This window comes from Rattus norvegicus, chromosome 1 (genome assembly GCF_021556685.1).
Source record: "Rattus norvegicus strain SHRSP/BbbUtx chromosome 1, alternate assembly SHRSP_T2T, whole genome shotgun sequence".
NCBI classification, from domain to species: Eukaryota; Metazoa; Chordata; class Mammalia; order Rodentia; family Muridae; genus Rattus; species Rattus norvegicus.
Window position 1 is genome coordinate 262285001 of NC_141534.1, and position 26342 is coordinate 262311342.

Consider the following 26342-nt stretch of genomic DNA (forward strand, 5'->3'; position numbering starts at 1 on the left):
GGCTTAGGTTTTGGTGCAAACAGCAATACGAATACTATGAAAATATTGAGGTGGATCTTCTATCAAATATTTTCATAGCATTTTAGGTTAAGCTATTGTTTCAATTTGACAAAAATAATACTTTTGTCTTTTCAATTATATAACTTTCTGTGCTTCTAAAACTATTCTCATAATAGAGCCACAATATTACTGATGGGATTGTTTTTGCTTAGAATTCTCTACATGAATACATACATTTTTATCGAATCCAACTCTTTGCCTCTGCTTCAATGCTTTCCTTGCTGCTCACACACTTGACATTCCCCTCCTAGTTTTCCTATTTTGTTTTGGTTTTAAATGCAGTAAGTCCATTTTGTGCTGCCTGTAGATGCATGGTTGGTTGTTTTCCAGGAACAGACTGTACCTCAGTACAGCTATAAAATTTTAAACATATCAAAACTTGCATTCCAATTAAAGTCTCAGAGTACTGAGTCAAGACTGCGCACTGTAATGTGGTCACAGAGCTAGGTTCCAGGAGATGATGACTGGAAGAAGACAGAAACACTGTCACACCCAGAGAGCCCTGAAGCCAGGAGCACAAGAACCTTCCCCTTTCTTGCTACGAATTACAGCAATGCCTCCAAATAAAAGTGCATGGCAAAATTAAGGAATCAATCAAGTAATATCCGCTATCAGAACTGGTTTTTTCCTCCATCTTTCTTCCTTCTCCGGGTAAAACATACTAGACGTTAGTGTGCTTCGAGTAGGGAATGTTTCTTTATCCTGTGATCACCAGACACTCTCTTAAATCCGAGTCAGTCTGGGGAAATCTCTGAACACCTGCCAGCCTATACTGGTCTTTCTCTCTGTTTGTTCTGAGCTTAACCCTGTGGAGGACCTTCCCTCTTCTGGCACAGTGTTTTTCCAGTGCACGCTGTCAGCTGCTTTTGTACTTAAAACGCATGTCCCTTTGAAGATATACTTCATTTCCATTTTTCAGAACATTGACACACATTACTGAATTCCAAAGTCGTCAGTGTTTTATTCTATAAGATACATTTTAGAGGTAATAATGTTACACAAAACATTATTCCGAGAAGAAAAATAGTGACAATTACTTTCCTCTCTCTTATAATTTTGTAAGAGAAAAAGAAATGTTCTTTGATTTGTCAACTGGATGGGTACATTGTTTGTTTTTTCTTCAGTTTATATTTTACTTTTCACTCTGATAACTTTTTCAGTACCCCGTCATGCAAGTCCTCCCTCCATTACAATGTCCTCTTCACAAAAGGAAAGGGGAAGCGCCCTCTGCTTTCAGCCTCAACCCTTCAACTCCCAACCCCCGACCCCCAGCCCTTCATCCCCAACCTCTGCAGGTTAAGTCACTGTTGTGTGCCTAAGTGCATCCTCTCCCATTGAGACCAGACAAGGTGATCCATTTAGGTGCGCAGGATCCACAGGCAGGCAGGCTAACAGGCTCAGGTCCAGCCCCTAGTCCAGTTGTTGGGGACACACATGAAAACCAATCTGCTCATCTGATACATATGTGCAGAGAACCTAGGTCCAGACCAAGTTCACTCTTTGGGTGATGATTCAGTCTCTAGGAGCCACCAAGGGTCCAGTTAAGTTGACTCTATTGATCTTCTTGTGTTGTCCTTGTGCTCTCTAGGTCCCTCGATCCTTTGCCCAACTTCTCCATAAGATTCTCAAGCTCCATCTAATGTTTTGGTGTGAATCTCTGCATCTCTTTCCATTGGCCCTGGGTGGAGGCTCTCAGAGGATGGTTAAGCTAGGCTCCTGCCTGCAAGCATAACAGAGTGTCATGAATAGTATTTAGATTGGTTTTTGCCCTATGTATAGGTCTCAATATGGGGCAGTCAGTGGTTGGCCATTCCCTCGGTCTCTGTTCTATCTTTGTCCCTGTACATCTTGCAGGCAGGGTACAGTTTGGGTCACAGGTTTTGTGGGTAGGTTTCTGTCATCCTTCCACTGAGAGTCCTACTGTGCTACAGGAATTGGCTTTAACTTTCCACATCTGTAGTTATAAACTCTATGATGTCATTTAATACCTCTAAAGATATTGATTGTACAGGAGCTACCAATTATACTGGAGCTGGGCGCAGTAGATGAAGTGCTTACAATACAAACATGAAGGTTCGCTTTCAAGTTCTCAGTTCCCGGGCAGGCGGAGTAACTGGCCAGTAATCCCAGCACTTGGAAAGCAGGAGCAAAGAGTGTAGCATGCAGCTTTTGCTCTTCCCACCTTAAGCTCAAGACAGACCTTGCTACCAGACTCTGCCCAGAAAATATTCAGTCTAAGGATGAAAACAGAGACATGGGCATTGTTAAATTTCAACCTGCCTTATTGACTCAATTGCTGGGCTCTTCTAAGCCTTCCTCAGCTAGTGTGCCCTTCCCAATACTCTTACCTCATGACCTCTCAGCCTGCCTAGCTTCAGTTGCTCTGTTACCTTAGACCCAGATCACCATTCCAACTTTCTGCCTGGAGAAGTGGCTAATGACCCCTCTGCCCAAGATCTCACATGGCTGGTCAAGTTTCATCCCTCTGAAGAACGGTGAAAACTCCATTCTCTACTGGGTCTTCAAGCTTGCCTGCAGGGACCCTAAAGTCCCACCTATTCTGCCCAGCTCAATGGCTACTAGCATCTTTATTGATGGATCAAGAACCAATTGGAAAACAGGACTTCAGCATCAGAACGATCCTTACAAAGGAGTTCATGGGCTGAGATGGCTAGCTGGACTAGCCATCCTGTCAAACTATGGTTTCCATGTAGAGATAGGCCACTATGAATAGGGAAGAGAATATTCAAGCAAGACAATCCACACAGACTCTGGCCTCCATATATGTGCACATGCACAAACCTCAAATACATGTACCCATACAAAAATACACATGCATTCATACCCATGCACATATTCCGTATGCACACACACGTGAAAACGTATTGATTATGGATATTTTCAAGATATCTGATAACTGTGTCTGCTAGCTGTCCAATTATGCTCTCTACTCATATGGTTTTCAGACAAAGCTTGTTTTGTTTTGCATGTGGTTATTGTTTCTTAGCAATAGAAATTTAATACATAAAATATTTGATTCTTAACTCCCATCTCAGAAATGATTTAAGTTGCTTCTGTCTAAGTTGCTTGGCTAGAAGCTGATTGTTTTAATCCAGTAAGTGTTTGACACAATTCAAAGCTTGACTGTAGGACTTGAGAATGATGAGAAATTTTACTTTACTTTCGGCCTAGAACATAGCACATAGAAATTCTAAGTAGGTTTCCTCTTAGGACAGTTATTCACTGATCAATCAGGAATTCTAGTGTTTCGCTATCCTAGCTTTTATGATACAATTTATTATTCTGCTTATCCTTTCAGCTATCACTTATACTTACAAATATAATTAGGGATATTTTGAAGCTTAAGCAGGACGATTAGGAGTCCAAGGCCAGTCTCAACTACGTAGTGGATTTGACAACTGGCTGAAATACATGAGACCCTGTCTCAAAAAACAAACCATGGAATTAGGAAAGTGGCAGAACTAGTCAACATTCAGAAATTACCACCAGTGGAAAAGCAGCACCAAACAGCAATTCATTTCTTTTGAATAAATCTGTTTTTGATACTTCTTGTTTACAACAATTTGTCTGAAAACTACTACGGAGGACCTGCCAGTCAGCCAATTGAACTGGATGTCACAATGAACCCACGAGCAGGTAACATGAATATAGGGACACATTCAGCACCATCAGGCCTGTATGATACCATTTTCTTGACAAGTGTTCCATCCCCAAACCCCAGGAAATGAGCATCCTTTCCCCACATGTAAAATTCTCAAAAATGTCATCTGTGCCAAGAGGAAAATGTTTACCTTTGCTCATGCTTCCCCACTAACTGACTTCTCATGAATAATACGTTTCTTAGAATTACAGATCTGTCTTCTGAAACATTTTTCTTACAGATCATAAAGTCTCCTTGTTAGCAAAATTTCTTCAAAGAACTGAAATAAACTTCACGGAGTTGAGCGTCTTTGATTTATTATTATGTTATTTCCATGAGCCCTCTCAAAGAGCATTTTAAATTCAGTGTTAGGATCAAGTATGCCTTTGAAAAATTAACTTTCATACACAGATGAATCTTTTGTTCTTGGTCTGAAGCAATGCTGCATACACATAAAATAGTCTGAATTGAATTTTAGCAGAACACATGACACTAAGTAACTGAACCAAATGGCTACTTTCCTGGAATTTGAAGTGGTACCCTATGGAATATTCCTGGCTCTGCTTAAGTAAGGCACAAAGTTGCAGCACTTAATGCTTAGAAGAGGCATAATATGAGTCACCTGCAGTTCTGAGACTTGTTCAAACACTTCTGAGAAGAGAAGCCAAGGACAGTATAAAGGCAAGTATATGAGAGATTGTCTAAGCTATTGATACCCTTCAATGTTTATCTACTTTAAAGGTAAATACTAAGAAATTCAATGCTTTTAGGAAAACGCATGCTGATGTCTAAAGCTGAATGTGCCAATCTATCCCCGAGAAAACCATCAATGATGGCTGTTATTCTTTTATTTTACCCTCACATTTCCAAGCAATTTAGCAGACATCAGCTGTTATCTGTAAAAAAAAAAAAGCAGAAAGAACCTATAATGTGTGTTACTATTATGTGATACCAACATATTCAAACTTGGATTTAACCTCTAAACTAGTCACTTGAGAAAGAGAGTTGATTTAATTGTTTCTTTATTTTAATAGCACTATCCAATGTTGGGATGTTTATACCAATGCTCTAAGAGAAATGTAAACAAGGGTTTTAAAATGTTATTCCAGGCAGTTATTTGTCTGGCTTGTCAGATTTTGAATGCTGGGGTAGCATATGCTGAGGCTATAAAGTCATATAAAATTCTAAACTTCTGATACTAAAAATGTTTCTCTTTAGGAAGAGGTATTAGTAAAAATAAAATAGTAAATTCTAGAGGTTCAACTCATCTGGGCCATCAACATCCCTTTCCAAAATACATACCTTATATATGTAGATATAAAGATATATGTGTGTATATCTAATAATTAATAAATTAATAAACAATAACTGATAAACTAATGTTAATTTGGTTAATATGGTATACAAAAGATTCATTAGATGAATCATTTTTTCATCTAATAAGAGTTCTGAGAAGCTAGGATTAGAAATGCACTTTCACTGTCTTTTGGCCTACCCCACTGATTGCCTTACAAAGGATGACATATATGGACATTTGAAAAGCTGAGTAGAAACCCAACAGCCTGATTGAATTGACAATGTAGTTGTCTTATTTTTAGTTCAAGGTCTCTTTCATTCCAGTAAATATGTCCTCTAGGTTCAGCAAGGCTGGGTAAATATTTTCATTTTAAGCCTTCCATTCCACAATGCCAAGTCTTAAGTAGATCTGTTTCTGAGAAACTGCCATGTTGAGAAATTATTCTTAGAAGGGGGAACAAGATACTCAGAGGTGGAAACACAAGGTCAAAGAGTGGAGCAGAGACTGAAGAAAAGAATATCCAGAGACTGCATCACCTGGGAATCCATCACCATACAGCCACCAAACCCAGTCACTATTGCTGATGCCAAGAAGTACTTGCTGACAGAAGGCAGATATGGGTGTCTCTTGAGAGGCTCTGCCAGAGCCCTACTGATATAGATGAGGATACTTGCAGATAACCATCAGACTGAACAAGGGAACTCCAATAGAGGAGTTAGAGTAAGAACTGAAGGAACTGAAGGGGTTTGCAATCCCATAGGAAGAACAACAACATCAATCAACCAGATCCCCCAGAGCTCCCAAGTACTAAGCCTCCAATCAAAGAGTACACATGGGGGACCCATGGCTCCACCAGTATATGTAGCAGAGGATGACATTATCTGACATCAATAGGAAGAGAATCCTTTGGTCCTGTGAAGGCTCTTTTCTCCAGTGTAGGAGAATGCAAGGGTGTTGAGGTGGGAGTGGGTGGGAGGGAGTGAGAGCATCTTCATTGAAGCATGGAGAGGGGAGAGGTGAGAGGAGGCAACCAGGAAAGGGGATAACATTTGAAATGTAAACACATAAAATATCCAATTAAAAATGCAAAATAAAGAACACAAGGGCAGGAGCATATTAAGTAACATTGTCTCATTGCCACATATAATATTTGTTCTAAGAGTCAGTTTATGTTTGTATCACCCAGTACATCAAAAAGAATTGAGATTTAATTATCAGGAATTACTCATCTGAAGATAGTCTGAGCATAATGAACAACTTGAGCTTTGGAAGACTAGAGGAATGCAGCTTTATTTCTCACAGTCACAAGGATTTTTCCAATATGCAGATAAATATTTTTCATAACAGGGTAGCACATGTTTGGGATAGTAGAATAAAATTAGTACCAAGACTTAAAATACTCCAGACATGCATGATTCACCTGAAAACAATATAACTTAACAAGTTTGACTATTTTAATGTAATATTAATTCTGCTGTAGGCAAAAGAAAATACAGCATGAGGAAACAGGATTAGATATAAAAGTCCTCCAGAGGATGAAAACTTTGGAGAATTTCAAGAACAGGATGGAATGAATATTCCATTGATTGCTCTACACAAAATGTACAATCACCTTCCCATCTAAATGTTACTAACCAATTTTCCAAAGACTCCAAGGTTAAAATCAAACTTTGTACATAGATCTCTCTTTCTCTGTCTCTCTCTTCTATCCATCTGTTTCCTGCTCTAACCACCCCCCTCTGCCTTCCAAGTTCTGGGACTATAGTTACATAAGCACTTACAGTCTTTTCTAGCAATCTCAACATTATATATGACAACAATCCAGGTGATCTTCACCAATATCTAATAAGAATTATGCTATCCAATTAGGCCTGACATGTTGACAGACAGTCCACTTACCAACAGAACTCACCCTACAAAGACTATAATATAGGTCATGCTATTTCTTAAAGAACATAATCCCCCGACCAAAGAATACACACGGAGAGACCCATGGCTCCAGCTGTATAGATAACAAAGGATGGCCTTGTCTGGCATCAATGGGAGGGGAAGCCCTGGGTCCTGAGATGCCCCAGCATAGGGGAATGATAGGGTGGTGGGGAGCACCCTCATGGCAGCAGCGGGAGGGGCTGAATGGGGGATTTTCAGAGGGGAAACTTGGAAGGGAGAAAACATTTGAAATGTAAATAAAATAACGAATAACAATAATTGTAAAAAAGAATGTAATCCCATACCAGGAATTTTCTCAAACCACAAGATAAATAGGGGTTAGAAGAAGAAATAAAAAATTTGGGAAATCTCAAAAATGTGGAAATTAAGCAACATAGTCCTAAGAAAGTATTAGGTTACAAAGAAAAATTATGTTGAAATTGAGAAATATTTTTAGCTGATGAAAGTAAAATCATTAAAGTCATTAAAATAAAATTATAGCTATTAAAAAGAATAAAAATATCACACAACTAAGTTATTCATTTTCTGTAGTAGTCTGACATAGAAAGAAATAACTAAAACTCCAAGTAAGGAGAATCAGGAAATCACAAATATTAGGGATAAATTGCTGTAAAGTGAAAGACTATACAGAGAAAATCAACCCAACAATTGTTTTACATTCTTACATCAACAAAATTAACAAACTGAGTAGACTGAATAAAGAGAGGACACCCCAAATTAATAAAATTGGAATGAATGACAAAACAACACTACCAACCTTAGGCAAGAAAAGAAATTTATGAATAATTGCTTGCCAACAACCAGATGACATAGATGAGATGGGCACATTTCTGGAAAGGTAAAAAAATGTTTAAACTAATTTTGAAAAGTAAAAATTCTTTTTTTTTTTTTTTTGGTTCTTTTTTTCGGAGCTGGGGACCGAACCCAGGGCCTTGCGCTTCCTAGGTAAGCGCTCTACCACTGAGCTAAATCCCCAGCCCCGAAAAGTAAAAATTCTAATAGGTATAAGAGTATAAATTGATGATTTACTAATTTAACTAATAATTTAAAGAAATAGGTATATTATTTTTTTAGGACAAAATGTTAAGTTTAATGTTCTGAAGAATTTATACAATGTAATATGTGTCACTTTCTCCCACATATTTTTCAAGAAGTCATTATAGACTTTTTAAAATTTTTTATTAGATATATTTCTTTACTTACATTTCAAAGGTTATTCCCCTTCCCGGTTCCCTGTCCATAAGCCCCCAATTCCCTCCTCCCCCTCCCCCATACGGGTATTCCCCCTATACATCCCCCTTATTACCCTCCCCCATATTCCCTTTCACGGTGGGGGGGTCCAACCTTGGCAGGACCAAGGGCTTCCCCTTCCACTAGTACCCCAACAAGGCTATTCTCTGCTACACATGCAGTTGGAGCCCTGGGTCAGTCCATGTATAGTCTTTTGGTAGAGGTTTAGTCCCTGGAGGTTCTGGTTGGTTGGCATTGTTGTTTTTAAGGGGTTGCAAGCTCCTTCAACTCTTTCAATACTTCCTCTAATTCCCCTCAAGTGGGTCCTATTCTCAGTTCGGTGGTTTGCTGCTATCATTGACCTCTGTATTGGACATGTTCTGGATGTGTCTCTCAGGAGAGATCTTTATGCAGTCCCTTTCAGCATGCATTTTCTACCTTCATCAATCTTTTCTAGTTTTGGTGGCTGAATATATATGGGCCTGGTGGATCAGGCTCTGAATGGCCATTCCTTGAGTAGCTGCTCTAAACTTTGCTTCCATATCCCATCCTATGGATACTTTTCCCCTTTTAAGAAGGAGTGGGAGCATACACATTTTGGTCATCCTTCTTGAGCTTCCTGTGGTCTATGGATTGCATCTCGGGTAATTCCAGTTTTTTGGTTAATATTCACTTATCAATGAGTGCATACCAAGTGTGTTTTTCTGTAATTGAGTTACCTCACTCAGGATGATATTTTCTAGTTCATTCCATTTGCCTATGAATTTCGTGAAGTCATTGTTTTTGATAGCTGAGTAGTACACCATTGTGTAGATGAACCACAGTTTTTGAATCCATTCCTCTGTTGAAAGGCATCTCGGTTCTTTCCAGCTACTGGCTATTATAGATAAGACTGCTATGAAGATAGTGGAGCACGTGTCTTTGTTATATGTTGGGGCATCTTTTGGGTATATGCCCAAGACAGGTGTAGCTGGGTCCTCAGGTAGTGGAATGTCCAATTTTCTGAGGAACCTACAGACTGATTTCTAGAGTGGTTGTACAGTCTGCAATCCCATCAACAATGGAGGAGTGTTCCTCTTTCTCCACATCCTCACCAGCATCTGCTGTCACCTGAGTTTTTTATCTTAGCCATTCTGACTGGTATGAAGTGGAATCTCAGGGTTGTTTTGATTTGCATTTCCCTGATGACTAAGAATGTTGAACATTTCTTTAGGTGCTTTTTGGCCATTCGATAATCCTCAGCTGAGAATGTTTTGTTTAGCTCTGTACCCCATTTTTAATAGGGTTATTTGGCTCTCTGGAGTCTAACTTCTTGAGTTCTTTGCATATTTTGGATATTAGCCCTCAATCAGATGTAGGATTGGTAAAGATCTTTTCCCAATCTTTTGGTTGCCGTTTTGTTCTAATGACAGTGTCTTTTGCTTTACAAAAGCTTTGCAGGTTTATGAGGTCCCATTTGTCAATTCTTGATCTTAGAGCATGAGTCATTGGTGTTTTGTTCAGGAAATTTTCTCAAGTGCCCATTTGTTTGAGATTCTTCCCCACTTTTTCTTCCATTAGTTTGATTGTATCTGGTTTGATGTGGAGGTCCTTGATCCACTTGGTCTTAAGCTTTGTACATGGTGGGAAGAGTGGATCTATTTGCATTCTTCTACATGTTGACCTCCAGTTGAACCAGCACCATTTGTTGAAAATGCTATCTTTCTCCATTGGATGGCTTTAACTCCTTTGTCAAAGATCAAATGACTATAGGTTTGTGGGTTCACTTCTGGGTCTTCAATTCTGTTCCACTGATCTATCTGCTTGTATCTGTACCAATACCATACAGTTTTTATGAATACTGTAATACTGCTTGAAGTCAGGGATGGTGATTCCCCCCAGAAGCTCTTTTATTGTTGAGTATAATTTTCGCTATCCTGGGCTTTTTATTATTGCAAATGAATTTTCAAATTGTTCTTTCTATCTCTATAAAGAATTGAGTAGGAATTTTGATAGAGATTACATTGAATCTGTAGATTACTTTTGGCAAAATGGCCATCTTTACTATATTAATCTTGCCAATCCATGAGCATGGGAGATCTTTCCATCTTCTCAGATCTTCCTCAAATTCTTTCTTCAGAGACTTGAAGTTCTTGTCATACAGATCTTTTACTTGCTTTGTTAAAGTCACACCAAGATATTTTATATTATTTGGAACTATTTCATTAGTTTCTTTCTCTGCCTGTTTATCCTTTGAGTAGAGGAAGGCTATGGATTTGTGTGAGTTAATTTTATACCCCGAAACTTTGGTGAAGTTGTTTATCAGGTTAAGTAGTTCTCATGTGGAACTTTTGGCATCACTTAAGTACACTATCATATCATCTGCAAATAGTGATATTTTGATTTCTTCCCTTCCAATTTGTATTCCTTTGACTTCCTGATTGCTCTGGCTAGGACTTCAAGTACTATATTGAATAAGTAGGGAGAAAGTGGGCCGCATTTTCTAGACCTTGATTTTAGTGGGATTGCTTCAAGTTTCTCTCCATTTAGTTTCATGTTAGCTACTGGTTTGCTGTATATTGTTTTTACTATATTTAGACATCGGCCTTGAATTCCTTATCTTTCTAGGACTTTTATCATGAAGGGGTGTTGAATTTTGTCAAATGCTTTCTCAGCATCTAATGAAATGATCATGTGGTTCTTTGAGTTTGTTTATATAGTGGATTACATTGATGGATTATCATATATTAAATCATCCCTGCATCCCTAGGATGAAGCCTACTTGATCATGATGGATGATCGTTTTGAAGTGCTCTTGGATTCAGTTTGCAAGAATTTTATTGAGTAATTTTGCATCAATATTCATAAGGGAAATTTGTCTGAAGTTCTCTTTCTTTGTTGGGTCTTTGTGTGGTTTTGCTATAAGAATAATTGTGGCTTTATAGAAGGAATTTGGTAGTGCTCCGTCTGTGGAATAGTTTGGACAGTATTGGTATGAGGTCTTCTATGAAGGTCTGATAGAATTCTGCACTAAACCCGTCTGGTCCTGGGCTCTTTTTGGTTGGGAGACCTTTAATGACTGCTTCTATTTCTTTAGGAGTTATGAGGTGTTTAGATGGTTTATTTGTTCCCGATTTAGCTTTGGTACCTGGTATCTATGTAGAAAATTGTGCATTTCCTCATTTCCTCCAGATTTTCCAGTTTTGTTGAATACAGGCTTTTGAAGTAGGATCTGATGATTTTTTTTATTTCTTCAGATTCTGTTGTTATGTCTCCCTTTTCATTTCTGATTTTGTTAATTTGGACACACTCTCTGTGACTTCTGGTTAGTCTGGCTAAGTGTTTATCTTGTCGATTTTCTCAAAGAACCAGCTCTGGTTTTGTTGATTCTTTGTACAGTCCTTTTCGTTTCTACTTGGTTGATATCAGCTCTGAGTTTGATTATTTCCTGCCTTCTACTCCTCTTGGGTTTATTTATTTCTTTTTGTTCTAGTGCTTTTAGGTGTACTGTCAAGCTGCCGACATATGCTCTCTCCTGTTTCTTTTTGCAGGCACTCAGAGCTATGAGGTTTCTTCTTAATACCACTTCCATTGTGTCCCATAAGTTTGGGAATGTTGTATTTTCATTTTCATTAAATTCTAAGAAGTCTTTAATTTCTTCCTTTATTTCTTCCTTGACCAAGTTATCATTGAGTCGAGCATTGTTTAACTTCCATGTACATATGGACTTTCTGTCATTATTGTTGTTATTGAAGACCGGTCTTAGTCCATGGTGATTTGATAGGATGCATGAGATTATTTTTGTCTTCCTGTGTCTGTTGAGGCCTGTTTTGTCAATTATGAGGTGCTGAGAAGAAGCATCCTTTTGTTTTAGGATGGAATGTTCTACAAATATCTGTTAAATCCATTTGTTTCATAACTTCTGTTAGTTTCTGTACATCTCTGTTTAATTTCTGTTTCCATGATCTGTCCAGTGATGAGAGTGGGTTGTTGATATCTCCTACTATTATCGTGTGAGGTGCAATGTGTGCTTTGAGCTTTAGTAAGGTTTGTTTTATGAATATAAGTGCCCTTGCATTTGGAGGATAGATATTTCGGATTGAGAGTTCATCTTGGTGGATTTTTCCTTTGGTGAATATGAAGTGTCCTTTCTAATCTTTTTTAATGACCTTTGGTTGAAAGTCAATTTTATTTGATATTAGAATGGCAACTCCAGCTTGTTTCTTCAGGCCATTTGCTTGGAAAGTTGTTTTCCAGCCATTTACTCCCTGTCTTTGTCTCTGAGGTGTGTTTCCTGCATGCAGCAAAATGCTGGGTCCTCTTTACGTATCCATACTGTTAATCTATGTCTTTTTATTAGGGAATTGAGTCCGTTGATATTAAGAGATATTAAGCAATAGTGATTGTCACTTCCTGTTATTTTCATTGTTAGAGGTTGTTTGTCTCTCTTTTGGTTTCATTGCAAGGAAATTATATTCTTGCTTTCTATATGGTGTAGTTTCTCTCCTTGTGTTGGAGTTTTCCATCTATTATCCTTTGTAGGGCTGGATTTGTAGAAAGATATTGTGTAAATTTGGTTTTGTCATGAAACATCTTGTTTTCTTCATCTATGTTAATTGAAAGTTTTGTTGGATACAGTAACTTGGGCTGGCATTTGTGTTCTCCTAGGGTCTATATGACATCTGTCCAGTATCTTCTAGCTTTCCTAGTCTCTGGTGAGAAGTCTGGTGTAATTTTTATAGGTCTGCCTTTATATGTTACTTGACCTTTTTCCCTTACTGCTTTTAATACTTTCTTTGTTTTGTGCATTTGGTGTTTTAACTATTATGTGACAGGGGGAATTCCTCTTCTGGTCCAATCTATCTGATGTTCTGTAGGCTTTTGGTATATTTATGGGCATCTATTTCTTTAGGTTAGGGAAGTTTTCTTCTATAATTTTGTTGAATATATTTACTGGACCTTTAATTTGGGAGTCTTCACTTTCTTCTATTCCTATTATCCTTAGGTTTGATCTTCTCATTGTGTCCTGGATTTCCTGTATGTTTTGGGTTAGGAACTTTTTGCATTTTACTTTATCTTTGACAGTTGTGTCTATGTTTTCTATGGTGTTTTCTGCCCCTGAGATTCTCTCTTCTATCTCTTGTATTCTGTTGGTGATACTTGTATCTATGGCTCCTTGTCTCTTCCTTTGGATTTCTATATCCAGGGTTGTCTCCCTTTGTGCTTTCTTTATTGTTTCTATTTCCATTTTCAACTCCTTCACTTGTGTGGTTGTGTTTTCTTGTAATTCTTTCAGTGATTTTTGTGTTTCTTCTCTAAGGGCTTCTACTTGTTTACTTGTGTTTCCCTGCATATCTCTAAGGGAGTTCTTTATGTCTTTCTTAAAGTCCTCCATCATTATCAAAAAATGTGATTTTAAATCTAAATCTTGCTTTTCTGGTGTGTTTGGATATCCAGTATTTTCTTTGGTGGGAGTACTGGGCTCTGATGATGCCAAGTAGTCATGGTTTCTGTTGCTTAGGTTCCTGCGCTTTCCTCTAGCCATTGGGTTGTCTCTGGTGTTTGCTTGTCTTGCTGTTTCTGAGAATGACTTGACCTTGCTGTAGACCTCTGTGTCAGCACTCCTGTAGAACTGTTTTCCTATTTTCTTTCAGCCTTTCTTGAGAACAGGTGCTCTGATTTCAGGTATGTCAGCACTCCTGGAGACTGTCTTCCAACTCTAGGTATGGGCAGGAATCAAAGGGTCCTGCCCCTGATTGCTCTTGTAGGTCCTTGCCCCCTGGGGGCACAGTTGGCACTATTCAATTCCCTCTTGGGTCTGGAGTATGGGCAGAGGGTTGTCTCCTATGACTTCTCAGGAGTATCCACACTTCTGAGGTTCCAGTTGTCTCCCCCATGGGACTTGGGTGCAAGGAGCTGTTTGGCCGGTTCTGTTTGGTCCTGGGCCCAGACCAGAACCATGCGTACTGGCGGCTGGCTTTTCCTTTATCCCTGTGTCCAGAGGCACTGTGCAGTTTCCTCTTGGACCAGGAATGTGGGCCGAGGTGTGCAGGGGTGGGAATCTGTCCTGTAGTCTCAGGATGTCTGCCCTTTGGGTGGTGTGCTCTTTCCCCCCAAATAGGTACATTCTTGCTTAGCTATAGAAACACTAGTAGGATCTACCCTTCTTTTAAAAAATGTATTATGACAAATCTTAAAGTCTGTCAAAATTACACCATGAGAAAACTTCTAACTCATGCTTGAAGGCCATTGTTGACCTATGAAAACAAGAAATAGCTCACAAAATAAACAATGGTAAAGCACTATTCTTAACGATGTTAGCATGAGAGCCTTCACAAAGATGATGAAGATAACATAGCCTTGAGTTTTTGGCAGGGTGCAACATGGCAGTGGAATTTGTCTCAAGAACCATAGATCAATTCCAAATATGAAAGTCAATCAGTATAACACACCTTGTTGACATGATAAAGAGAGAATATGAAGGAAAAGGTTGGAACATCCAAATAGATAAAGGAGCTTGCTGCCTAGCCATAAGACCGGAGTTCTAGAGCTCACAGGGCAGAAGAAGAGAAGCCACCTCCACATGTAGGCCATGGCCCAGTGCATCCTCCACGTGCAGTTATACACCTACACATACTCAAAATAAATAACCATAAAACTAATTGTACACAACGCCTAAAATCTTGTGCTAAGTGGCGACTCTTCAAAGTCAACATCAAGGTTCTTTCTCACTTTTTCTGTTCAATATGATCCTGGGCAAGTAAAAGAATATGAGGAGTGAGAAAGAAAATTCTATTTGGAAATGACCCAAGTTTGGTCCTAGACAATCCTATGGAATTTGTCCAAATATTTAAAATCCATAAATAATAAGTTTAATAGGTTTGAGGATACAGTACACACATTCAAATTGCAATTAAAAAGTTTAAATACTAGAAATGAAATTCTGAAAATTAAATGGACAACATATTTTCATCTCTACTACCATTAAAATGAATCACTTAAAAATTGCTGAACAAGAACAGAGGACTCGGTGGTGGGCCGATGGCTCTGGTGGGTAAGAGGCACTTCATATGAGTGTAAATGCATACATATACAACACATATACTACACACACACAAAGAAAACATTTATACACTGGAAACTACCAAATGTTATAGAAATAAAGAAACAAAGACAAATACGTAAAAGGTCTTAAAGAACTCAGAGGCACCACTGTTAAATAAGAGTGATTAACTGATTGCTTAATTATAGCACTCCCTCCATTGATTACGAAGAAACAATAGTCCCCACATTGATTTTCAGATTTCATCCATTTGTTCAGAAAACTCCAAGTTCCCTTTTAACAGAGCTGACTACCTGATGCTAACACACGCTTGGGAGTGAAAATATTCTTCTCAGTTTCAAAACTTCTGTAATGTCATTCACACAGCAAGAGCCCTGGAAGAGTGAGGAGTACTGGCCAAGAGAATAAAACGCAGTGTGTGCCTGTCTATACATTTTCACACTCATTCTCTGTGATACACCCCACTATTATGCGTGAGCATACAGTGTGCAGCACACTTCACTTTTAAATGACCATTATTTTCTTTCGAACACAGGTCAATTCTGTGATGGAAAAGCGATGGCTGGCTGGTAGGTTGTTGCTGTGATAAAAACAAAGTGACTTCCAAAAGTTAAGTTTAATTTAGCTCACAGTTCGAGAGAGTTAGAGTCCATTAAATAGAGGGACAGCAAGACAGTCATGGATGGAGGCAGAAGAAAGAAAGCCTCCATCTTGGATGCCAAGCCCACAGCAAGCAGAGAGAGCAAATGGGAAGTACTGAAGCTTCTTAAGCTCAACGTCCACCTCCTGCAGCAACGTCTCGCCTCCTAAAGCTCCCTCAGAAAAGCATCACCCACTGAGTGCAAATACTGGCATTTGTGGGGAACATTTCTAAACCAACCTATTACACAGGTACATATCCAAATCTCCCAGGGAGTTATTTTACCAAAAATCAATCAGACCTATGGGGTTACATGTACACCTAATACATTTGAAAAACTTAGCCTACATGCTAGTTAAATGCAATCATTTGTGAAATCCCATTGTTTATGTCCTATGCTATGAGGCAGTTTTAAACATATTTCATACACTTAGCAACCTTTTATTAATGATTTTTCGTGTACTTATTAACCTTTCTGTTCTTATACTATCAGAACACTATAGAAAAATTAGTAGCATGCTAGTAAATATATTGAGAAAAATTCACAAAGTTTCACTTTAATAGTGCTGGAACAGGAAAATATAATTGACCAAAGAAAGTGATGGAGTAGTGTCGTTCTGACAATTGGGCATTTTTAACAGTAATGCAGACCCTATTCAACCAATGTACTTAATTGAATTCTGCATTATATGGGATGCCACTTTCCATCTAGCCACTGATTGGAATTACATTGTATCATTGTCTGACTCTAAAGATTGAGAAGGCTGCCTTTAGCTCTCCCACTGAACACTGAATAACAAGGGGAATGAATTATCAAGTCCCAGAAGCCCAGCTTCGGTAATGAATTCCTTTGTTACTTTTCAGAAGTGATCCTTGGAAAATGCAGAATGGGAAACAATACTTTCATTGATAAGGAATGAAGATTGCCCTCTCGTTCTTATGATGAAAATTTATGAGAAGCAGCAAGAAGAAAAAGCAAGTCAGTGTATTACAGTGAGAGCATGTAAGGATATAACAGGAAAATTCAGTTTTTTCATGAAAAGTTTAGTTTCTGGTCACAAGGATTGAAAGTTCTTTCCGTTCAGCTGTCAAGTCAGTTTGCCATGTCTTTGCTTATTTAAGAGGCCATGCATTAATTACCTGGTTTAGACAAATACCATGTAAAACAATCTGAGTTAAATAGCTCCTATAGGGTCTTGATTTCATCAATTTTCTACTGCTACATAAATAAGAAAGTCATCACAGTACATTTATTTCCTCAGTCAGTAGATATCAAACAGCCAGATATGACTTATCTTGGCATTTTGGTTTTGGTGTTACGATGCTATAATCACCAAGTCTTATAGGCTATGTTCTTGTCTCAATGCTAGATGGAGGGAAGGATCAAATTTCAAGCTCAACTAGGTATTTGGAATATTCACTATGGCTGGATGGATGAGGAAAAACTTAAAAAGCTGACTGTTGAATAGGGGGTAAACCTCAAGTCTTATTGACTATATAGGTCCTGAAGGCTTCTGACATTTCTTTATATTCTTCATAAAGCTCACTGCTGTCTTAATTGGCTAAAAGGAAAACATCCTTGACATTCAATATAAACTAATCATGTTGGCAATCTTTCTCATGTCATAATGGTTTTAGTTAATCACAGCACTACCAATTCTCAAGGTGAAGGGTGGTGGGATGCACTGTGTTCTTCAGAAGGCAGAAATCCTTTAATCAGCTAGGAGTTGCCCAACACAATGGCCTTTGGATATTTTGACATTAAAAAAAAAACCAGGGGCTGGGGATTTAGCTCAGTGGTAGAGCGCTTACCTAGGAAGCGCAAGGCCCTGGGTTCGGTCCCCAGCTCCGAAAAAAAGAACCCCCCCCCAAAAAAACCGATGTATATTGAATATCTAAAGGTCCAAATCCCTAGTCTCAAAACAAATCAGGCATGTTCTCGAACTCATGTTTTGCTACAGTAAGTAATATGATAAACCAGCTTGCCTCCAAAGACTTAAAAGCTATCTTGTAGTAAAGGCAAACTAGGCTCATTCCTGTTTGTAACAATATTTTGTTTCTCAAGGATTGGTTTATGTCCCACCTGCAACCTTAACTACAATGATTCTGTACTACCTGGTTCATGAAATGACCCACAACCCTGTCTTTCTTTCAAACAGCTGTTATAACCCATCTTGCAAACCTACATTTGCTTTAAAAAGGTTGCCAGGACTACCTTGATACAACCACCTTCTTATATTCTGCTTCTACAATCCTTCCCATTTCCCTGATAAATCCTCATGTTGGAAATCCCCTACCTCTGGTCTGTAAAAACATTATCTTAACCACATCCAATGCTGACCTCTTGAAGCCTGCACTAGGAAAGGCACCCTGTACTCAGGAACATAAATCTTGTTTTAATTAATTGTTTGTTTTATTAACTTGGTGATAACGACTTGACTTGAGGGCTTTCTCCTCACATCTATGTGATTAATTTGTCGGTGGAATTGCAAGCTGGTACAACCACTCTGGAAATCGGTCTGGCAGTTCCCCCCAAAATGGGACATAGTACTACCCTAGGACCCAGCTATACCACTCCTGGGCATATACCCAAAAGGTGCTCTGACATATAACAAGGACACATGTTCCACTATGTTCATAGCAGCCTTATTTATGATAACCTAAAGCTGGAAAGAACCCAACAGAGGAATGGATACAGAAAATGTGGTACATCTACACAATGGATTCCTACTCAGCTATCAAAAACAGTGACTGCATGGGCAAATGGATGGAACTAGAAAATATCATCCTGAGTGAGGTAACCCAGTCACAAAAGAACACACATGGTATGCACTCACTGATAAGTGGATATTAGCCCAAAAGCTAGGAATACACAAAATGCAATTCACAGACCTTATGAAGCTCAAGAATAAGGAAGTCCAAAATATGGATGCTTCAGTCCTTCTTAGAAGGGGAAAGAAAATACTCGTGGGAGGAAATATGGGGACAAAGTGTGGAACAGAGACTGGAGGAAAGGTCATCCAGAGACTGCCCCATCTGGGGATCCATCCCATATGCAGCCACCAAACCCAGTCACTATTGCTGATGCTAAGAAGTGCTTGCTGACAGGAACCTGATGTGGATGTCTCCTGAGAGGCTATGCCAGAGCCTTACTGATACAGACTAAAATGCTTGCAGCTAACCATCGGACTGAGTAAGGAGAACCCAATGGAGGAGTGAGAGAAATGACTGAAGGAGCTGAAGGGATGTGCAACCCATAGGAAGAACAACAATATCAACCAACCAGAACCTACCAGAGTTCCCTGGGACTAAGCCACCAACCAAAGAGTACACATGGGTGGACCCATGACTCCAGCAGCATATGTAGCAGAAGATGGCATTGTCTGACATCAGTAGGAAGAGAATCCCTTGGTCCTGTGAAGGGTCGTTTCCCCAGTGTAGGGGAATGCCAGGTGTTGAGGAGGGAGTAGATCAGTGGGAGTGAGAGTATCTTCATAGAAGCAGGGGGAGGGAGGATGAGAGAGGGGGGAACCAGGAAAGGGGATAACATTAGAAATATAAATATATAAACTTGCCAATAAAAAATAAAACTTTTTGAAAAACTTTTAAAAGAGAATTATTTCCCTTAGAAATAATTGAAGACACAAAATATAATCAGTACATAAATGCTCAAAACCTATAAAGAAATCCCTCCTGAGAGTTTCACTGAGGCATCCGTGACCCTTGCTTTCTTCACAAATGCAGCCCCGTGTATGGCCATCTCTCATGGAAGGAGGTTGGATGTACCTTTGAGCTTCTGTACTCTAACCATAAATTACTTTTATTTATAAAACTAGTAGGCACATCCTTTCCGCCTTTAGAATCCAAAGGCCCAAACAGAGCATTCTTTTTTCTCTCACTGCAGTTGTCAGAGGTTAATGTGCACCTGTGATATCCGAGGGAAAAATAGAGTCACACATGTTACTTGTGCTTGTCCGAATGAGCCAGAAGGCCAGAAATTCTCTCAAGTGTTTGGCTTGCGTTAGAATAACTGTCTACTCCATTCTCATTCATATTGTTAGAAAAACGTAAGACTCTGATGTCAGAAAAATGCTCAGGCCAAGGGGCCTAGGGTTGAAGCAAAACTCAAATCACCCATTGAATTGAATTGGATCGACATCAAGAAAGCTTTTCCTGCACACTTTTATTGTTCAGGCTTTTTTTCCCCAGTGTGCTATTGTCTTTATTTCTATGGGTAAAAATTAGTGAGTGAAAGCAGGTCTTTCTTAGTGTTCTTTCATCCTGAAAAACATCCAATAGTTACTTTCAGATAGGAAAAAAATGTGGTAAATTCTTAGGAAAATATTAAGATCGTGAGTAGTAAATGAAAGAAATTCTGAATTCAGAGGACAGGATGGCCTGGAGTTCAAGGAGACTGGCCAGTTGTTCTTATGTCTTGTTTGATTTTAAAACTCTTCTGAAGTGTTAGAACACGTGGATGCCCAAGGAAGCATTTATGGGAGATTGTAAAGACAGAGAAAACCTAAGTCTATTCCCATAAAGGTCAGCTTGGGTCAGATGAATCAAACAAGTAAGGAAGAAGATATTTCTAGTACTGGCATAAAAGGCAAAAGTTTAGGACGTCTTCAAGAAAGAGTAAGCATGGATTCTGGAGAGGAACATATCAAGATGACGGAAAATGGAGGCATAGCATTGAATGCTAGTATTGGTATTAATATGAAACGTGAGATACCATCATACTAGGTTAGAAGTTAAGGAAGACATTTTCATGTTCATTCAGGAGAGCAACGACTATATGCACACATGGTACATTTTATGATGAAAGTGTTTGCCAAAGGTTACATGAGTGTACACACACTCAATGTAAGTAACTGCACATTTATCAGAGTCCCGTTTGTAAAATGTGTTTATCAGCACTTTATCTGCTTGCAAAACAAATGCATACATTTGTTTATAAGTGCACATGTGCACAAGCATACACAATTGTTTTGAATACTTTCCTTCACACATACTACATTTTTCTACAGGGACCACGCAAACAAGGCATGATAGAGGCATTTGAGAATAGGAATTATGAGAATTTTAGGAAATATGGTAGAAGTTGTAGGTAACTGTTACTTTTGATAATTATTGTGACTATAGGAAATTTGTTTCCAAATCTGGGACTAATATTCAGGATAGAGAAGAGAGGGAACAGGGTGGGAGCGAGAAAGATGAAAGGGGGTGTATAAGCAAGGTCAGAGAGAGAATGAAATCTTCAATATTTCCAGAAATACACACAGACACACACACACACACACACACACACACAGACACACACACACACAGATAAAATTTTAATAAATGACTTTCTGCTTCTCCAAAAGTTAAAATTAATAAAATTTCCACTTTAAACGACCTCAAGCAATACAGTTATTATTTAGATGACACTGTGGTTATCTGTAATTTTTCCAAAGAAAACATAGTCTTTCTTCTCAAATTGTCATTATCTAGCTCTGTAGAAGACAAATAAAAAGAATAAAGAAGGAAATCAACTGGTCCTACCTGATCATAGAACACTCACTTACCTATAGTAAACTGACTGACTAGCAAGCTAAGTTAAAATCCCACTCAGGGCTGGGGGCTTCTGTTGACTAACCTTGAATTTAGCCAATAGCTACTCAAGCCTTGGCGATATTCACAAAGCAGACCTGAATGATTGTCTTCCCCAGTAAAAAATGACAGAGTACAAGTTCTTATTTCATACCCATATGTGTGTATGTGTGTGTGTGCGCGCACATGTGCATGTGTGCGTGCTTGCGAGTGCTTGATGTATATGCGCATGCATGCACATCATTGAGTAGAAAAGAACTTTAAGTGAAGAGAAATTTTGTCTGTTTCTGCAGAAATAACTTAAAGCTTATTGATAAGAAAAAAAATCCGACTTCACCCAACCCATGAACTCACTCAATGGATTATGAATTGGTGAGTAGAACCGTTACAATGGACACTTCTGAGACAAAAATGCTTCTAATGAAATGATTTGAAATAGGGAAATCAAACATTTCCGGAACATAGATGTTACATTGCCCTTAGAAACCGTCCTGAAAGCGAGCACTGCACTCTTTGCTGAGACATCTAAAGCCACTAGGTCATAAACTCTGCCAGCATGGCAAAGACTTAAGAATAAAACTCAAAATACATTTACACCAATTTCCCCCAAAAAATGCTGGCGGATTTTCTATTTCTATTTGCTGGGGTCTCCGTTTTCTCCAACACATATGTTTTCTGAATTCAAATAGATACTTTTGGTAATACAGCATTTAAATTATCTACAGAGACATAGAAAATAACACAATAAACTCCCAGTACACATAGATGCATTCAAAATGCCTAACATGTGACCAGTTTCATATAAACTTCTGTTTCTTTTTCCTCTTTCTCAAATAAACTCTTCCCAAATGGACCCCTTTGAAGCAAATCCTAGTTTTCAAGTTGTAACTCTGTGAGAACCTTAATACTATAATCAACCCTGAAGTAATTGCAAATATCCCAGTGCTGACACCAATTGTATAATTAATGCTTGTCAAAATATCTCATTTCATTTAAAATTGTATTTTTAGCTTTTAATCACAATTTATAGTTGTGCTACAAATTTTACTTAAATACCTTACTGTCATTCATGAAGCATTTTCCAAATAAAATACACTTGAGAGGACCAGTAAATGGACTCACTCGGTGAATTGCTTATCATGAAAGCCTGAAAACATGAGTTTGAATTCTGTAAACCACATAGAGGTGGAAGCAGAAAATTAACTTCATAAAGTTGTCCTCTGGCCTCCAAAAGTGTGTCAAACACAGATATACAAAACACACACACACACACACACACACACACACACACACACACACCACATACACATAAACATCTCATACAGAAAATACACGTATACATGATACATATTCTGCACACAAACACCACAGATATATAACTTAAACATACGTACACATACACCACCACACATATATACACAATACATACACCATACACATACATAACACATGTAAACATACAATATAGAAAATACACATATACACACATACATATTCTGCACACACACAACCACACATATATTCATTCACACATGCATACACATACCACACACACATATATATATACACACACATGCCACAGACACATATTCACACATCATACATCACATCACACACACACTACATACATACATAAACATAGTACACACACACTCTGCACATATAAATGCACACACCACACACGTGTACACCACACACATATGCACATACATACATACCACACACATGCACATACATACAAACACACATACTATAAACCCATATGGCAATAACAAATTAAAATTCCAAGCAAATATAATATATTTAAACACTTTTAAATGTATAGAAAACTCTATAAAGTTTTCACACATGCCAAACTGTTTCTCCTGTTTCTAGCATTGTATATTACTGAGGTTCACTTCTTATATTAATAAACTCATATTGATATATTAAACTGGTTGGATTCCATAGCGATTAAAGTCTAATGGGTTTCCTAGTGAACTCTCCTGCCTTAGGAGCCTGTACAAAGTGTCATTGTGTATGTAGCCATGCCTTCACAGTTTTGATAACACCTAGTGATGGTGTGTGTAGAGTTATCCTTTCCAAGGCTGATTGTTTTTCCATTGAGGAAATGTGATTGTGGATTTTGTGAAACACAGAATGGTGATGCATGGTATTAATTTCATCACATCATGTCAAAAGTGCACACATTTTTACATGGGTAGTTAGTTCTAATGTTCATCTTGGCCTTGATTAGCTTGCCAAAGTTGTTTGTTGTCTTTCTCCATGACTAAGTGATCGCGCGCGCGCGCGCGCGCGTGTGTGTGTGTGTGTGTGTGTGTGTGTGTGTGTGTGTGGTTGCTTGAATATGCTTAACACATGGGAAGAAACACTATTAGGAGGCGTGGCCTAGATGGAATAGGGGTGGCCTTGTTGGACGAAGTGTGTCACTGTGTAGGCAGGATTTGAAGTCTATTAGTACTCAAGTTCTGCCCAGAGTGGAAGACAGTCTTCTCCTGACTGTCTTTGGGTTAAGATGTAGAACTCCTCCAGCAGCAAGTCTGTCTGCAAACTGCCATGCTTCCTGCTATGATGATAATGGATTAAGTCTCTGAAACTTTAAGCTAGTCCCAATTAAATGTTTGCCTTTATAAGAGTTGCCTTGTTCATGTTGTCTCTTCACACCAATAAAACCCAAACTAAGACAGTGTGTGATCTTTTTATTTTTTTCATATTGGATTCTGTAAAAGAAAATTGGTATTTGTAGTCTAAACTTGAGGCAGAATTTATCTGAAGAAATTTACAATAATAATGATCTTAAGGAAATTATGTGAGATAAGGGAACTCAAATAGGCTTCATAACACAGCAGAAAAATAACTCACAATATAAATGACAAGTTCAGCCAAGAAATATTACTGTGATAAGACCAATATGTAATAAATCCAGAGCTAAAGAATAAAACTAATGTCATAAAAATTCAATTGAGATCTTCCACAGCAGATAAGATCAAGTTGAAGAACCAATGAAGTTGTAGTTAAATCTTGTTTTTGATCCAATTATATAAAAAAATAGTAGATAGTGTTTAGGACTCATGAGATCCAGGTAGGTTTAGAATCATTCATATCATGACATTTTAATTAAGAGAGAAAGTAGAGAAATGCACAAATTATATGCTTGCTAAAACTTTCCCACGTCTTGGGGAAAAGACCAGAATCCAGATCTCTAAAACTCACAAGTCCCCAAATAAATTCAACAGAAAGGGATTCTTCCTCTCAATACATAATAAAATCAAACTGCCATAAAGAATTTCAGAAGTGCCCAGGAGCTGGGTAATCCTAGTTCTAGTTCTAGGGAGGAGGATTTCCATGTGTTTGAAGTCGTCATGCTGGGCTATGCAATGAGTACTAGGGAGGACTGATCTAGTCAGAGATGAGATCTTAGAAAAAGTGCCATGAAAAAAAAAGAGAAATATTGCATACAGGGGATCTCTGTGAAGTGGTCAGTAGATTTGACTGCAAAGGTCTTACAGTTAAGGGATTAGAGTATAGAATCAAAGAGACCATTCTTGAGGGTTTGATATTCACAAATACCTGAAATTCATTTTTATATAAACTTTGCCACTTTCCTCTTATTCATATATCAATTATCCATGCATGTCAGTCCTTAGATGTGCATACTGTGTACATTGACTTACAATCTAATATACTCTTTTGGCAGCTATACTCCAATACTATTCTATTTTGTTACTCGCAATGTTCCAGAGCTTGCTCTAGGAAGCATGTTTTATTACTGTTTGTATCTCTTGGACAGACACTATGCTTCCTTTAAACTTTGAGTCCTTGCTATTGTTTTCTAACCACAAGATTCTCTATTCAGATTTTCTTATACACCTAAAATCAACCATCTTCCTAAGCACCCTGATTCTATGTTTGGAAATTTGCATTTTAAATAGAGATCTGACTAGAAGGAGAAAATGAGTCAGTATGAGGTGGGGGCAGGACACATGGTAGAGGAAAATAGAGATTTCAGGAGGGATTAGAACTACGTTCTAGTATTAGAACTGATACATCTGTATGAAAATGCCAACATGGAAGCTAACATCAGTACGGCGAGCCTTTTTTTTTAATTTATTTAATACTTAATAATTATTCTTGGGTTTCCGGGCAATCATACCCCCCCTCCCCTTCCTTATGGGTGTTCCCCTCCCAACCCTCCCCCCATTGCCGCCCTCCCCCCAACAGTCTAGTTCACTGGGGGTTCAGTCTTAGCAGGACCCAGGGCTTCCCCTTCCACTGGTGCTCTTACTAGGATATTCATTGCTACCTATGGGGTCAGAGTCCAGGGTCAGTCCATGTATAGTCTTTAGGTAGTGGCTTAGTCCCTGGAAGCTCTGGTTGCTTGGCATTGTTGTACATATGGGGTCTCGAGCCCCTTCAAGCTCTTCCAGTTCTTTCTCTGATTCCTTCAACGGGGGTCCTATTCTCAGTTCAGTGGTTTGCTGCTGGCATTCGCCTCTGTATTTGCTGTATTCTGGCTGTGTCTCTCAGGAGAGATCTACATCCGGCTCCTGTAGGTCTGCACTTCTTTGCTTCATCCATCTTGTCTAATTGGGTGGCTGTATATGTATGGGCCACATGTGGGGCAGGCTCTGAATGGGTGTTTCTTCAGTCTCTGTTTTAATCTTTGCCTCTCTATTCCCTGCCAAGGGTATTCTTGTTCCCCTTTTAAAGAAGGAGTGAAGCATTCACATTTTGATCATCCGTCTTGAGTTTCATTTGTTCTAGGCATCTAGGGTAATTCAAGCATTTGGGCTAATAGCCACTTATCAGTGAGTGCATACCATGTATGTCTTTCTGTGATTGGGTTAGCTCACTCAGGATGATATTTTCC